The following is a 15,087-nucleotide window of genomic DNA, read 5'->3' on the forward strand; positions in this document are numbered from 1 at the left end:
ATTCATCACCTTTATGTATATATTTCGGAGGTGAAACGTGACAATGGAAACTCCATTTCTAAGCAATTTTCTTGTTTGTTTTAATTTCCTTTCGAGATATTATGACTAATTTAGAAATTAACTCAAGAATACAACATCAACGGAAACTAAAATAAAAAAAAATACCTTCCTAAACATAATTTAGAATAAAAGCTTATAATAAAGAAAGCATTACATTGAATTCAATTAAACAGTATAAAATAAGCGGGTAATTTCTGACATTTACTTCTAATTGCTTTATTTAAAATAAAATGTATGTATTAAAAGCAATTAAATTAAACAGTACATAAATTAATACGCTGTACGAAATAAGACAAAGAGGATAAAAATTGCTATCATCGTATAACTTATTTAATACAAAAAAGTACATAATAACAAAAAATACTGTACATGTATTACAATTTCATTAAAAGAAGAGGAACGCTTCCTGGTAAAAAAAGAATACGTTTCATCTAGGAAAACTAACACCATATGACAAAAACGGTATCTGAGATATTATTGACTACATATTTTGCAATTCTACATTTCGCAAGGTTGAAGCATTTTGTAGTCCTAATTAATTCAGAACGAAATGTTGTCACGGTTCAAAATTTTTGTTTCTGTTCTTTCTAAATATGTGGGTATTTTACTGATAGGTCTTTCAGAAGATTCACATATTTACTTTTTTTCAGACTATATTCCCTTTATATTAATCATAAATTAGAAACATTTGGAAACTCAATGCACCCAACTTCATCAATACGATGATTCTAGATAATGAGTGAAGGAAATCTCATCTCAAAGTCTAGATTCTACCACCGTGCCACTAGAGTTCCCAAACGAACAAAAATGAATTAATTTTATGTAAATAAACTTCAGATTGAAAAAAAAAAAGCCGATGATGAATCATTTTGATTGGTTGTCAAATATTAAAGATATTATAAAATACACTAATTGTAGGCTTTTTGCACCTTTGGTAGTGTTTTTGAGTGAAATGCTTTCTTGCAAATTAGGTTTATGGAAATTGTGTGGCTTGACGGATAAGCTGCCTACTCGTTTAGTATTAATAAGTAGTTTTTGAATTCATTGTTTGTGAAAGTTAAAGCATTTGTTTTTAGTCAGATGTATGGTGAATCTTGAATGCTAACCATTGTCCATGGAAATTGTTAAAAGACAACATGAATTGAAATATCTGAATTTAGGTGAGAAGGGCATTATTTTTGAATAATATTTTAATGAGGACTTCACATTTTTAATGTAAAGGCATAGAAATCTATTGCTTTAGTATAGAAACTAAAAGGTAAAAATTTCTTAAATGTGTAACCTATGAGCAAATTTGCCTGCTGTAGTCTTGTGTTCTGTTATTGAGAATTAACTGTCGCTATGGTAAGTTTTGGAGTTTACATTGGGAAAATTCGTTATGAACATTTTAGAAAAATTTCTCATGAATCGAAACCTCAATACTCGGAATTTTCTATAGTATCCAGTAGGGCAATTTCGGATTTTTCACTTTAAGTACCATTTTTAGCGCATTTACCCAACTAGAATTTCTTAAACTGCTATTTAGATGCAACATTTTCAAACCGAATCTTGGAAGCCATAATGAATCGCAATTTATACTTGGAGTTATAACGGTAATACAAAAGCATATATTCACGTAAATCCCCAATACATAGCTGACAGGTCAACCTTTAGTCTCGGTCCGTTTTAACTTTCGAAATTGAAAATCAAATTGTGCTACATTTCGCAATTTTTTTTCTTTGTAGATCTGAAAGCCATGGGATGCAGTTAAATGTAAAAAGCAACTGTTTTCACTCACCGGGGAAACTGGAACTTGCATTATTGTTGAAATGGTATTGCTTGGGAATCCTAATTTAAATGATACAAGTGGCATTATCGCTTGAATTCTTAACAATTCCTTATACTACAAATACAATTATTTGAATATTTAAATCTTCTCCTTTCTCGGAAAATAACTCGATTTGCTGGATATATTGAGCTAAAGAGCGAGTCAAATTTTGATATCTAACCCTTTCACCTCGAAAGGTGACTCGCTTGCCACATGATTTAATGCCCCGCAACTCTCGCTCGCCACTTTGTTTGGTGCGGAAATTCGATGCTCGGTGATAATTCTTTTAAAAACTCGGTATGCATTTGAAATATCACGTGTCGGTTTAAAGATTAATAAAGTGTGTGAATATAAGTTATACGCTAAATTGTGTCTCCTTTTAAGTTAAAATTTAGAAATTCATAGCGTTACAAAACGTCTAGAGTTGCTGGTGAAAACGGCCTCAAGGGCAAAGGGTTAATTTATCCTTGCTTTGCGGATTTGATTATATGGCGTAGGTTGTAGTTTTAATTAGTAGTGTGTGTGTGTGGTTATTCCCACGTAGTTCCTTTACTATCTTCCTAGAATATAATTAACGAATATAAAGTGGTGCTAAAAATTCCTATATCTATCAGTTTAAAGTGCTTTTGATGTCAATGCATGGAACGGCATTGTGCTTATTTTATCTCTGCAATTCTTTCCGTTAAGAGTTAAGCTGAAATAATGAAATGCATTATACAAATATACAAAGAATCGTTTTTGTTCTAATTGAAACTGAGAACTTTCTTTACTCTTTATTCCAAGTTAAAATCATGCACGAAACAACTGCGATACGGTTTAGACGTTAGTTCTGGCATTGTCAAAGCCACCGGTTCAAGAACAAGTCATAATCGCCATTCGCAATCTACCAGATTTAACTATTTTATCTGACTCGGTCATTCCTATAGATATCCGAAATGACCATTTCAGCTATGATTAAATATACCAGTTAGGTTTTGTCTTGAGTGTAAAGATTCTGAATGAACTAAAGAATAAAGCACCACAGTAAATTTTATCTGCTAAATTTCATTACAAAAGGGAAGTTTTCTGTAGGTCAATGAATATTAACATAGCCACTTAAATTCGCTATCCCGCACCACTGGAGGACATCAAAGCAGATTAAATACGTTGCGATGGTTTACCATCCAGCGAAATTCTAATTTGGTATAAAATCTACGTTTAATTTAAATGCGCAACTGTTACTAGTTGCCTTACGACTACTCTCTAAACGCAGAACCGAGTTATGAATGTCTGAATTACCTGCTTTGAATACTTTTTAAAAACCAATAAAATAAACCGCAGAATATCTTAATTTTAAATTTGCGCTTCATTATACCAATACTACGTACAATCTCAAATTTAATCCGCTAGGCGATAACTCTTAAGAGTAAACCCAATTCATTCTAATTCGATGCCCCGATCATAAAATTGCTGTTGCCGAAATGTTATTAAGAATGTTCTCAAATCTAATTCGATAGTGCCTCCTAAAGATTAACTACGAAAATGAAGTTAAAATTCTCTCGCTAGCCTCAACTCCATATACACTAAGCATAGGATTTGGAACAGAAATTATAGTAATGTTACCGCAATCTTGTGAAAAATCTTGGATAGTAAGATATCGACAAATGCAGATACTAATGTTGGAAAGTACTAATGACACTTAACCGTTCTTGAGAATGGATTTGGTTGATCAGAGGGGGTTTCAAAGAGGTAGGTTAGGAGAGGTAGATGTTAATACGTAAAGTAAATCCCTGTTGACTTTCCCTTTAGGTTATTCGGGACCGACGGCCTAAAAGGAAAGTTCCGGTTCTCAGGGAAACATTGCTTGAGTGCTAACATGGATTGGATACAATTGTTGGGAATTCAACACATCGCTAACGGTTTTGGAAGGCTGAGTGGGATTGTAGTATTTTTAAATTTTGTATAATAGATATTACGGAGGTGCAGACGTAAGAGTAACAATGTAATTTGTACTTCAAGCATTGGTAATGGCTATTCCAGAAATAGACATTCAGGTTCAACTTTGAGGTATACATAAACGACGGTTTAAATATTGCTTAACTATTAACAGTAGTGAAACGATAGCAACTGACGCTACAGAGAAGCCAATTCATAAAATTTAGAATTGCGTTTTAGGCTTGTGACCTTAAAAGAAAAGTAACTTCTGGATCTATCGCATTAATATTGCTGGACAATCTATAGTCAATAAGGCGGTTATTGGTAAAGCTGAATTTTGAACATAAACACGAACTACTTGAAAATTGCTCGTACGCGAGAACCATCTTAGTGCATTAAATTTAACTTTTAGTTCTGGTGGTACGAAGGGGGAAATTCGAGAACTCGGATGCTTTATTCAGGTTTCATTTTCAGCTTCTCTAATAGTTTTAGATCTTAACAGTTTAGTGACATAGTTTGAAGTTGTAACAATCTCAATTAAAACCAGTGCTCAATCCAAGCGCCAACTTCCTCGCCAATCAAAAGTACGAGCCTATAGCCGCAAGACTGTAAGCATGTGAAACTTTCCGACGGCGTGATTTATGTTAAGCTTGTAAATTTAAATATTGATTAAATGTGTGTAATTTTAAGTGTAGTATTTTAAGTAAGTGGTCGTGTAATAAATTGTTAGAGCCTGTCTTATTTCATTACTCTTGCAAAGCTAGATTCCGATGCGAAATTCTCCCTCTCTAGAGTTCCTGCTCTAGTAGAGGTAGTTAAGTTTCTTAACTTTACGCGTGACCATGTTTTTCGTAACTCGTTTGTCTCTACTTCTCCCAAAAGCTAACGAGAAGGCAATTGAATCATTGGTATTCAATAGGTCTTACCAATTTTAGAGGCTCTTAAAATCGATTAACTACATAAATAACATACCCGTTGGTTTGAATTTTGGAAGCCTTCAATATCTTTGCTTTCGTGAATAGATTAAATTTTTAATGTTTCGCCTGTTTCATATTGGTCTATTTAAACTACTGAAAATTTCTAAATGTCGGTTTAAGTAACTGAATGCTGTAACTTGAAACTCAAACAAATATGCATATTGCTTACTTGCACGTTTCCTAATTAAATGAAGTATTTTAATCGGGAATTTCTTTTGGCAAATTTGCATCCATTTTCACTGGGTGACTGTCTTGGAAGTAGATGCAATTTGTTTTAGATTTTCTATACTTTCAGTTGGGAAGAACCCGATTCCAAACTTGTTTTAAGCCTTCATTGAATTCGGTGCTCTTAACATTTCTAATACTTCATTAATCTTTCTCACTAATTTTTCGATGTGAATTGTAAATCCGGTATCAATGGTCTTTGTATCGTGATGCTGATGTCCATGCGGTTGAACTGAAATGAACAAAGCTACTTTTTAAATGATACTGTGGAAGTGTCTTAGCGGAAAAAGTAGTAACTTTTGCACTTGAAATTCGGAATACTACTTAAAATGAGTCAATCCGTTTATTAAAGGCTGGAAGGTGTATATTTGACGCGATATATTTAGCTTTGTCTAAACTCAAATAATTTAGCATGTTAACATCAATGCTATAATCATAAATTTCAAATTCTTAAATATGTCCAGAGGAAAGGTTCAGGGTTTGACATTTAAATCTGGGTTATTCTCCTCGCGAGTTCGCAAGTGTTTTAGGTTAAATTGAACTTGCTGAATAGATGCTACCGTAGTTAACTTACAAAATCGTTTCTTTTCAGTATTCTACAAATGTTTCCCATACTAACTAGATTTTCAGTGTTGAGGAAAAAATCAAATCAATAAATCTCGAATTTTTAAATTCTACCACGAGAAAAGGGACCTCTAAAACTCAAAGTTTGCGTAAAATAATTATAAATTTACTAATGCCATATTAGGCTTTCGATCTCATTTCCCTAAAATCTGACCTGACACTGGATTAGATGACCATTTTTGAAATATTTTTCATAAGCATTTGACAAATATTCCTTAACATGTGTATCCATTTAATGAACCAGACTAGTTAACCCTTCCTCAAAATTAAAAATCGAGCTATTAGAGTCAATTCGTGAACTGGTGGTGTCTTAATTCAAGTTTTAAAGTAATCTGAAATTTCATTAAGACTAATATTAAACGAGGTGAATCTATAGAATCTTAATATTAGCTTCCTTTCTAGCCGAAGGCGTTAACTAAGAGTCGCCGGTAAGCTAAGGGGTCGCCTTCCGCTTTTCTAATAATCGAAGCGTTTTGGTCGTGGTACCTGGCCAGCATTCCGAACAAAATGTTTCAAAGAAAATGCATAGACGTGTTCATGTTCGCGATATTTTCAACTTTAGAAAAGTGGAATCATGCTTATCTTTAAAACTGTCATGTTCACTTTAAATCTTTATCACGTAGCTTATCTTTAAAACTTGGGAAAATCGTAAATAAAATTGGTTAATAAAAACACAAGAACATTTTAAACTTCTACGATAAAATTAACGATTCTTGTATGATAAATTAAAACAGGATTGAAAATAACAATTACAAACTCGATTTGATACAAAACCGAACGTGTAAAAATGAACTTGCTTTTACTTTACGTGCACTTTCAGAAAGCGTGATTAAGTACTAGCAATGAAGGAGCTTGTTTGCGAGTTAATCTTAAAATTTATGAAATTCCAACATAATAAACGAATCGGCCAAGGCAGTACTGGATCTAATTCTGAAGAGCGAGAACTTCTTCCATAGTCCTCAACGAGTTTCCCTTTTATCTCAACACATGAAATTCTAGCAACTTCGGACGACGATTTCGTGTGCTTCAGAATTCAATTACCGTCTCGACTCTTCAATTGATGTTTAGTATTAATGGATGGAGAACAGTTGCCACCATTGTGAACGAGTTTTAAAAATGTTTGGAAGATAGCAGTTTAACTTGGCGCATTCAGTTTAAGTTTCGAAGTTTTAAACTTTAGTTCCGGGAGAAACTAAATATTCAAATCTTGAATGAATTAAACTCGGGGCAAAAGTAGTTGTTTGCCAACTAATTTCTGAAGCTAAAAAAAAGGTAACGAACTCTGTTTAAAAGTCGGATTGCTTGTAATTCAAGATGACTCAGATCTAAGATCTATATACAATTAATAGCCAAACATCTTTAAAACTAGTAGATTCGGTAGGCTTTCCGAAGTGGAAAGAAAGCCTCTAAAAATGTCAAATGTAATTATTACCGTAATTGTAAGAAATTGAACATTCAGCTTCGCAAATAGTGCGACTTTTAAATAAGGTAATTTGCAAATTTTCTTTTGAGCTACTCGGCTTCATTCTTTCACGAGTTAAGTCGGATTTTGAGTGACAAAAGCTACAAGATTCCGTATTCGGCAAAATGAATGGAATTCCAATTCTGTCCATACTTCCAGGACCAATATTAACAGTAGGTCCGCGAATCTAAATTCTTGCATCGCTTACATGTAAATGGGAACAAAATTCAACGGTATTCTGGTATATCTCCATGAATTGAATCAAAATTCTGTTTTGGCCGACTTGCTTTCAAAACTTTAATTTGCGTACTTAGGAGCTTAAGCTGGAGGAGAATCGGTGACTTTGCTAGCCAGTCATCTGACAACTTTCTAAATTCCCTAAAGCATTTTGGAGCTCGATGTCTGATCACCAATAGAATTAAAAATGCCTTGGAATTTGAAATTCGCCACTGTAAAGCCGAAGTATTAACAGTTTAGAGTATAATGGATAGCGATTTCCAAAATTCAATAACTTGAATTCGAAAGGAGAGTACTGTTTTCTATTCAATTGCGGTGAGAATATAGTACTTTAACTCGCACCTCAAATTTTTGGAATTCTATTTGTTTTCCTGGAGTCTCGAGATCGAAAGTATTTTAAATGGGAAGCTTTATACTCAACTAGTGTAAGTCTTTATATAAAAATTTAAATCTGCTGTCAAAAAGGCAGAGTAGTCTGATTCGCTTAAAGAAATGATTTTTTTTTTTAAATCGGAAGAAAGGAACTAACTTAACGTACAATAAAATGCATAGACGGAGGCAACTTTTAAGCCGAAATACGCCTACACTTCCAAACTATCGCACTTTTCTTCAAAACATCTTCAGTATGCTAGTATTTAAAGTTGAAATTGTGAAAATTGCTCAATCTTATCAATCTTGCACTCAATTCACCTTTCTGTCTAGCTTTATAATCGTTTACTGTATTCATTAGCATTTGCCACTGAATATCGTTAGAGTTCGATGAATATAATTTAAAAACTTTGCAAGTATTTCTGAAAAATGTTTAGTAGCTTTCTTGAAGAGCTTTTACATCATTTTCAATCAACGCGCCAGTACTATTTGAAGGTAAATTGCAGTATCTCACTTCATATTGAAGTAATCGAGCTTACATAGAATAAACTAATTTCGAATAAATTCTAAAACTCGCTTCTTGCTTAGTTGATCTCGATCCTCGTCTTTCATATAAAGTTACTGCTATAGACTTTAAATCCTGTTCCCTCTCAGACATTAATCTAAATTTGTTTTGAATATTTTCGGAGATGGAAAATTTGCAAAAACTCGCGTAAAAATTAGAGCAATTTTTATTTTGAAATGCATCATACAGCCCTACCCAACCAGTTTAAAAAGCCTCAAGTTTATCGAGTTTTTAAGTTTTTGATTTGCATAACTTAACTGTTTATTTGAAATGCTCAATTGAAATTAAAGGTTAATTAATGTCTTGTATAAACTTTCGTATTTATCTCGCAATAAGGGCCAAGTGTCAAGTTATGACTTTATGAAAGCTTTATATTTAAAGCTAATGAATTTGCAATTGCTTAAGTTACTTTGACTGTTGTATAACTTGAATTGGTTATCTCTTCCACTTTATAAGCTTGTATCTGTTCTATCAATGTATTTAACTCAATAGTTGGAATTGAGGATATTCTTGTAAGCAGTGTAACTTTACACTGTCAATGTCACCATTGTATACTTGTGTGGAAAATGTCGTCCAATTACAATTTCATACACCCAGTGTTGTAGATTGTATCTTAATGTCATCTTGAATCGAGGCAAATTTTTTGCGAAATAAACTTTGAGAACTCCAAGTTACAGAAGAAATAATTTTTTAACAATTTTTCTGTAGTCTTGATACGAAGATATTTTCGTCTTATTCTGAGTTCTGCAAGTATAATGGCAGTCTCCATATGCATCTTCAGAAAATATCTTAAGAAATTTACTTCTCGTTAGATTAAGAATTTTCTTGAATGTTAGATCTTGACATTTAAAACTTGTCAAGAGGAAATTTGCAGGTACGATATGAAACTTGAAGCTTAAAAATAAGTTTCAATGATGCTTTTAAACGGTTTAAATACAGTTGTTGAACTGCCGTTATAATATAAAGCTAAAGTGTTAATTCAGTTCAGTTCTCTTGGAGTAGAAATACCTCGTTTAGAAAGAATGTTTCTGAAAGATTAAAACTTGTGAATTTTCTAGTTGAAGAATCTCTCCCTTCTGCCGACTGCATTTCTCTAATGACTTGAACCACCTACCTAGATGGGTATTAATTACCTAGAGGCCCATTTTGTAATTAGACTGGAAACTTGTATATAAATAATGATGGCATATTGTATATAATAATGATTTTAAGCAGTCGTACTCTGATTCATTAAGGAGTGGAAAAGCATACGGCGATATATTTACATCATGCCCATGAATTCTGTAAAAGAAAATTTTTCCGAAAAGTCCGATTTTTCAAATTTGAATATTGTGATTTAAATCTTTAAAATTTTCTATAAAGTCAACGTCCCTGGTAAACTTTGTTTTTGAATATAGAATGGGTTAAAAATATTTTACCATTTTGTTTAGAATTACGTTTAAATTAACTTTTTTGGTACTCGAAATGCTAAAGCTCTAATTACTTGTTACCTTCTAATGTATATTTCAATTTGTCACGGTATTTATTATAAACTCCCAATATAAAATTAAAATCAATTAAAATATTATTTTGGAATGAGAAAAGAGTCCAAAAATATACTATGTTTGAAGACCTTTTTTCTGAAAATGCGTAAAAGTAATTAAACATCCTTCCAAAATAGAAATAATCTTGTGGGGCATCCTAAGGTAGCCCTTACATACTGATTATTTTCCCGAAAGTTAAATTTTTGCCCTAAGACCTTCTAGTCTTGTTCTAATCCAAACAAAGAGGCTATACAGAAATTCATTTGAACCGGTCAACTTCGAGGTGATACCTAAACTCCTTGAAGTTGGGGAATCCTTAAATTTACAAACATAATGTGAACGAACGAACGAACATTAAACTTTTTTTCTCAAGAGAAGATTTGGTAGCTGTTTATTTTTACGGTCTTCACCAACGATGTGTAAAAACAAATTGTTTTTTATTTTCATCTTTTGCGAGTGTTATTGTATTCCTGAATTAGTTCAACTTTCCGCTCTGCAATATTCTTCACATCTGTCTTACCAAGTTTTTTATTTCCACTTGTGTAACCAGAATCATCCTTCCATGTTGAAGGGTTTTTGTGAGGAAGTCGGTGGTAATAGAAAATTTCGTAGCCGGTGTGTAGCGACCCAATCTTAAAATTTCAATTAACTTTCTCACCTACAGCATTACTTTATATCATCTCTTATTTCCCCTATGTTCCTCCTCTTGTTCTTGGAGAAATTTAAAAGAAAGTTGAGCATAAAGAGTTCACTTTGTATTTTAAACCTTTCCATCCTTTTCAAACATTAATAAAGAATAGCCTTCACTTGCAGATCTTTAAATATAGTTCTTATTTCACCTTATTGAAATCGAAACTTTACCAACATGGAAGTCTTCTTCAAAACTTGTTTTTTAAACTCTATCGATCATTTCTCTTTGGTTTGATTTTGAACTTCTAAGTGAGTCTCGCTTTACGCATTCATTGTTCATGGCTTTTGCAACTAAAGTACTGAAGTTACAGTACTGTTTTTTAATCTATTTTTTATGTATATGTATGCGTTTTAAATGTTTTTCCCCTCATTTTCTCTTTATTTCTTTTATTTCTTGCATCTTAATTCCTTTAGCTTTTATTTTAATTCTTCTTAATTATTTTCTGATTTTTAAAAACCAAAACCATTTTTGTCCTTGTTAAGTCTTTTTAACAAGTTTCTGAGTATTTCCCCTTCATTTCATTTGATACGAATTATTTACTGATCAGGAAAGTTAAATCCTGAGCCAAATCGCTGTTGACAATAATTTAGAGGAAACTGGATGCCCTGTACGCTAAAAATTGACGATCTAATTGCATAATTATGTAAATGGCTTCTCTTTTTGTCGAATGCCTACCCTTATTGTCCACGTTTTATCATATGTCGTAATATAATTTTGTGGATATTTTTGTCATGCATCACGTAATTTTGTCTTCAGAGTTCTTGTTAGCAACATGCTTCTGTCAAATTTTTCTGCAATGCACCAGAGAAGTTGAATCTAATGGACTCGTTACTCATCATTCTTGTGTAAGCTTCTTAAGTTGAATTCTAGCATTGGTAGACTAGAGAGGATCAAGAGGGGTCCTTTTCCTCAGAAGGTATAATTTATCTTGCACATCAGTTTGCCAACACTGCTTAAATAACCCGAAGGTTATACTGCAGAGGCATGGGGTGATGTTACGTACGTTCTTCCTCACTTGAATAGTCAATGAAATACCAAGATGAATAGGTTTATTTAACTACTTTCTCCTAAACGGAATAGATTGATATCTGAATTTAACAAGCCATTGGTAAAGTTATCAATGGCATTTGCCCTGCTTCTTCCGCACGTGTTGGCTAGATGAGAACGATAGTTAGAACGAATGATTGGCGCATTCAATTCAGTCTTATTTAAAACAAAATTAAAGTACGAATATTGATCAAAGAAATGAGCGAACTCTAAATTTTTATTAATTGAAGGCTGAAACTTGGACGAACAGTTGGCGTTTTCTTTGATGGGCAAACGACAGAAACACTTCACGATAAAGCTCACCATCAGATAGATGCACATCTTTCTATCTTTAACCCTATAATCTATACTAATAGAGTATTTCGAGATTCTTCGACAGAAAGAACTTCGCATGCAATTTTTAAGAGAATATAGTTTTGAGATTCGCATAGTATTTAGGCAATTTTTCTAGATTTTCCGTTTTGTCTCAGTATCACCGATAAAACCGAAATTATAAAAATGTTCATACATCTCGGATTTCATGGTGTGTATAGCTGGAATTTCAGATTTTTTAAGTTTAAATGTAATATATAATATTTCACTATGTATCTTTATGGATATCCCATGTTCCCATATCTTGGTTGTTGGAGTGATATTATTTCTATATTTTCACAAATACTTTTATTCCGGATTTGAAAATGATCAATTTGGTTCACAATCACTTCTGGAGTAGTAAAGAATTTAATTTAGGGTATCTTTAGCATGAGTTCCATAACTATGTTAATGATAACAGCAAATGCTATTTCACTAACACCTGCTTTTGAATTAAATTGATTTCAAAAATGGATGCTTGGCGAGTAGAACCACAATTTAGACTTTCATTTGCTGCCTTCATCCAGTCATGTAGTTACAAAAAAGGTGTTCTGCCAAAACTATATCCCTCATCTTTTTCCTTTCGAAATATAACCCACATCTTATAAAAGCTTGCTTCACATGTTTCATGCAAAGATGAAAGAGTTGTAATCAATTTTTTTTCTCTTCCACGTGTATAAGTATTCTGAAATGTTGCAGAGTTATTGGTCTTTCCCGCTGAGAATGGCACAATTTAATAATTTCAGAGCTTTTAATTATTATTTATCATATTTAATTTAGCTAAAGCAAATTTGACAGAGAGACTTGGATATTAATTTGAGAAATGCCAATTTACATTCCAAAATGCTGGTAACCTTTAATTATGAAATAAATGAAAGACTAAAAAGTAGAAAGAAAATTAATGATCGTATTACTTTTCCGTTTGGTTGAAATTAAAATATTTTTAGCTTATTGTTCCAAAATTCAGAAGAAGCAGATATGCGATCAATAAGAATATGGAAACAATAACATTTTGTCTTTAGACATAATGGAAGAAAGCAAGTGAAACAACTCTGTACAGTTAAGGGACCATTTTTTGGAATCAATTAACATCTCTTCTTTCCCTATCATATCTTCCTCTCATCATATTTTCCTCCCTATAAATACATACTTAACTTCCTCTTCCACATAAGTTTATATTTCTAGGATATTTTGAAAAAGCTAGCTTTTGTTTATTTCCAAGGGGTAAAAGGTAATGAATCATTTTCGATTGTTCAATACTTGGTTGAAATCAATTTCTGAAAATTTTGAGAATAACAGCTGAAGAAAACCCTTTTAATTAAGATTAATCCATCTCTTAATTTTTCTCACCTTGACAACTGCTGCCAAGGTAAATGTCCGTTGTGCACTTCCATAGTTACGCCACTATCTGTATACCGCGATGGTAAATCTTGAATTTCTAGTTCAGAAAAAAATGTTATGTTTGTGGTTTTAGAATTTAAAAAAATGAATTGAAAAATGAAATGAATAATGTTTCAAGTTTATCAAGTAATTAGAAAGGGGAAATGAAAAGGAGTGTTTTAAGATATCTTGAAGCAGAAAACAATTTTAACTTATCGGTTATTCTGTCAGGTTAATATGCAACAAAACAACAAAGTCCTTCGAAAATATCCGAAGGCAAGTATACATCACAAGAAAGAAGTTTAGCGTGACAGGTTTTTAGCATTTGGACTGAATATTAATCTGTGTATTATATACAGACTGAAAATAACAAAGTGATTTTTAATCGTGGATCAAGCTTAAGACTGTTCTCAAAACTAGTAACTTGTTTGATGCTAGGATTCTTAAAATTTTAATAGTTGTTGATAATTATACATTAATATGTACATTTTTAGTTTCTATGCCACGGATGTTGACTTATATGGAATTTTTTAAAGTTCATACATTGACAAAAATTTTTTTATTTCATTCGTTTGTTTGTTTTTACGGGCTATTAAAATATAAACTGGTTTTCTTTCGTTAGGTATTCAAGAATTTACTTTCTCCAGAGAAGAAAGAACATTTTGTTTGTGATTCAAAATTAGAAATTTGAATTTTAAAATTAATTTCTAGAATCCTAAAACGCCTTTTTTTCGACAACATATTTGAAGTCATCTCATAAATGTCATTTCAGAAAATATTTTCCCTTTGGAAAAGTTTGATGTATGTAGATTCAAAAGAAGAATTCTTAGTTTTCATGGCTTTTAATGATGAAAGTATCTATGTGATTTTCAAATTTTATTCAATTGGAAAGTTCACGAAAACAAAAACGTAATTTTTAGGGATGTTAAGAGCATTACCCTATCAGATGTAGCATTCAAATTTATATACATATACGAAATCTACATAGTTATAATCTATAACTATTATGATATTTATATTCATATAAATGCATGATTATATACTGATTATTCTGCATGCGAAATGTTAGCACAAATTCTAGTATAACAAATTGAGAAAATTATAGATTGAAATCAAAAGTTTCAGTTATTTTCATGAATCTGGATGATTTTTACAAAATTAAAGGTATTTTTAAATTTCTGTACAAATCGATGTGAATTTTTTGCCTGTTTTTAACATACAGTAATCGCTGACTGTTTAAAAAAAGTAAAAGGTTTTAAAATGTAATATATTACTGTGTTGAATTTGACAGAAACGACTGCTTTTATTCTTTTAGAAAAACATAAATCGGTTCTAAGTGTATATTTATTGGCATTTGTATTCCTTTTAAACTTAACCCTCTCAGGGCCTAACCTTCTTTAGGTGAGTCACAACTCAGAGGTACCTACCGTTCTTTCCTTTTCCCAAGGGGTTTACTGCTTTTGGTGGACACGGGTGTCGCGTCCCCGGGTTTCCTTAGCGATCCTTCTCTTATTCATATTTCCCTAATTTCCATTTTTCAAATAATTTCAATTGATATTTCATTTCTTATTTAGTTGAATAGGTTTGCGATTTTAATTTGATGCTAAACCCATGTGTTGGCTATGCATGGTGACCCGTTAGGGGCAAAATGGGATTCTGGGGTCTCTTTGCGTTACCTTTGGCCCACGCTGCTCCGTAAATCGGGCTACAGGAGTGAGCCCGCTTCTGTCAATCGGCTGGTGGTGCCTTTCTTCGGGAACAAAGGAGCGCTGCTGGAGGAATGGGTCTGCAATATATGTAGGTCTATATCCCGGTGCCACTCCTAAGCTAAGTGCCGAGGCTGGAGAGCCCCAGA

The sequence above is a fragment of the Argiope bruennichi genome, chromosome X2 (assembly GCF_947563725.1).
Source record: "Argiope bruennichi chromosome X2, qqArgBrue1.1, whole genome shotgun sequence".
In the NCBI taxonomy this organism is placed as follows: Eukaryota; Metazoa; Arthropoda; class Arachnida; order Araneae; family Araneidae; genus Argiope; species Argiope bruennichi.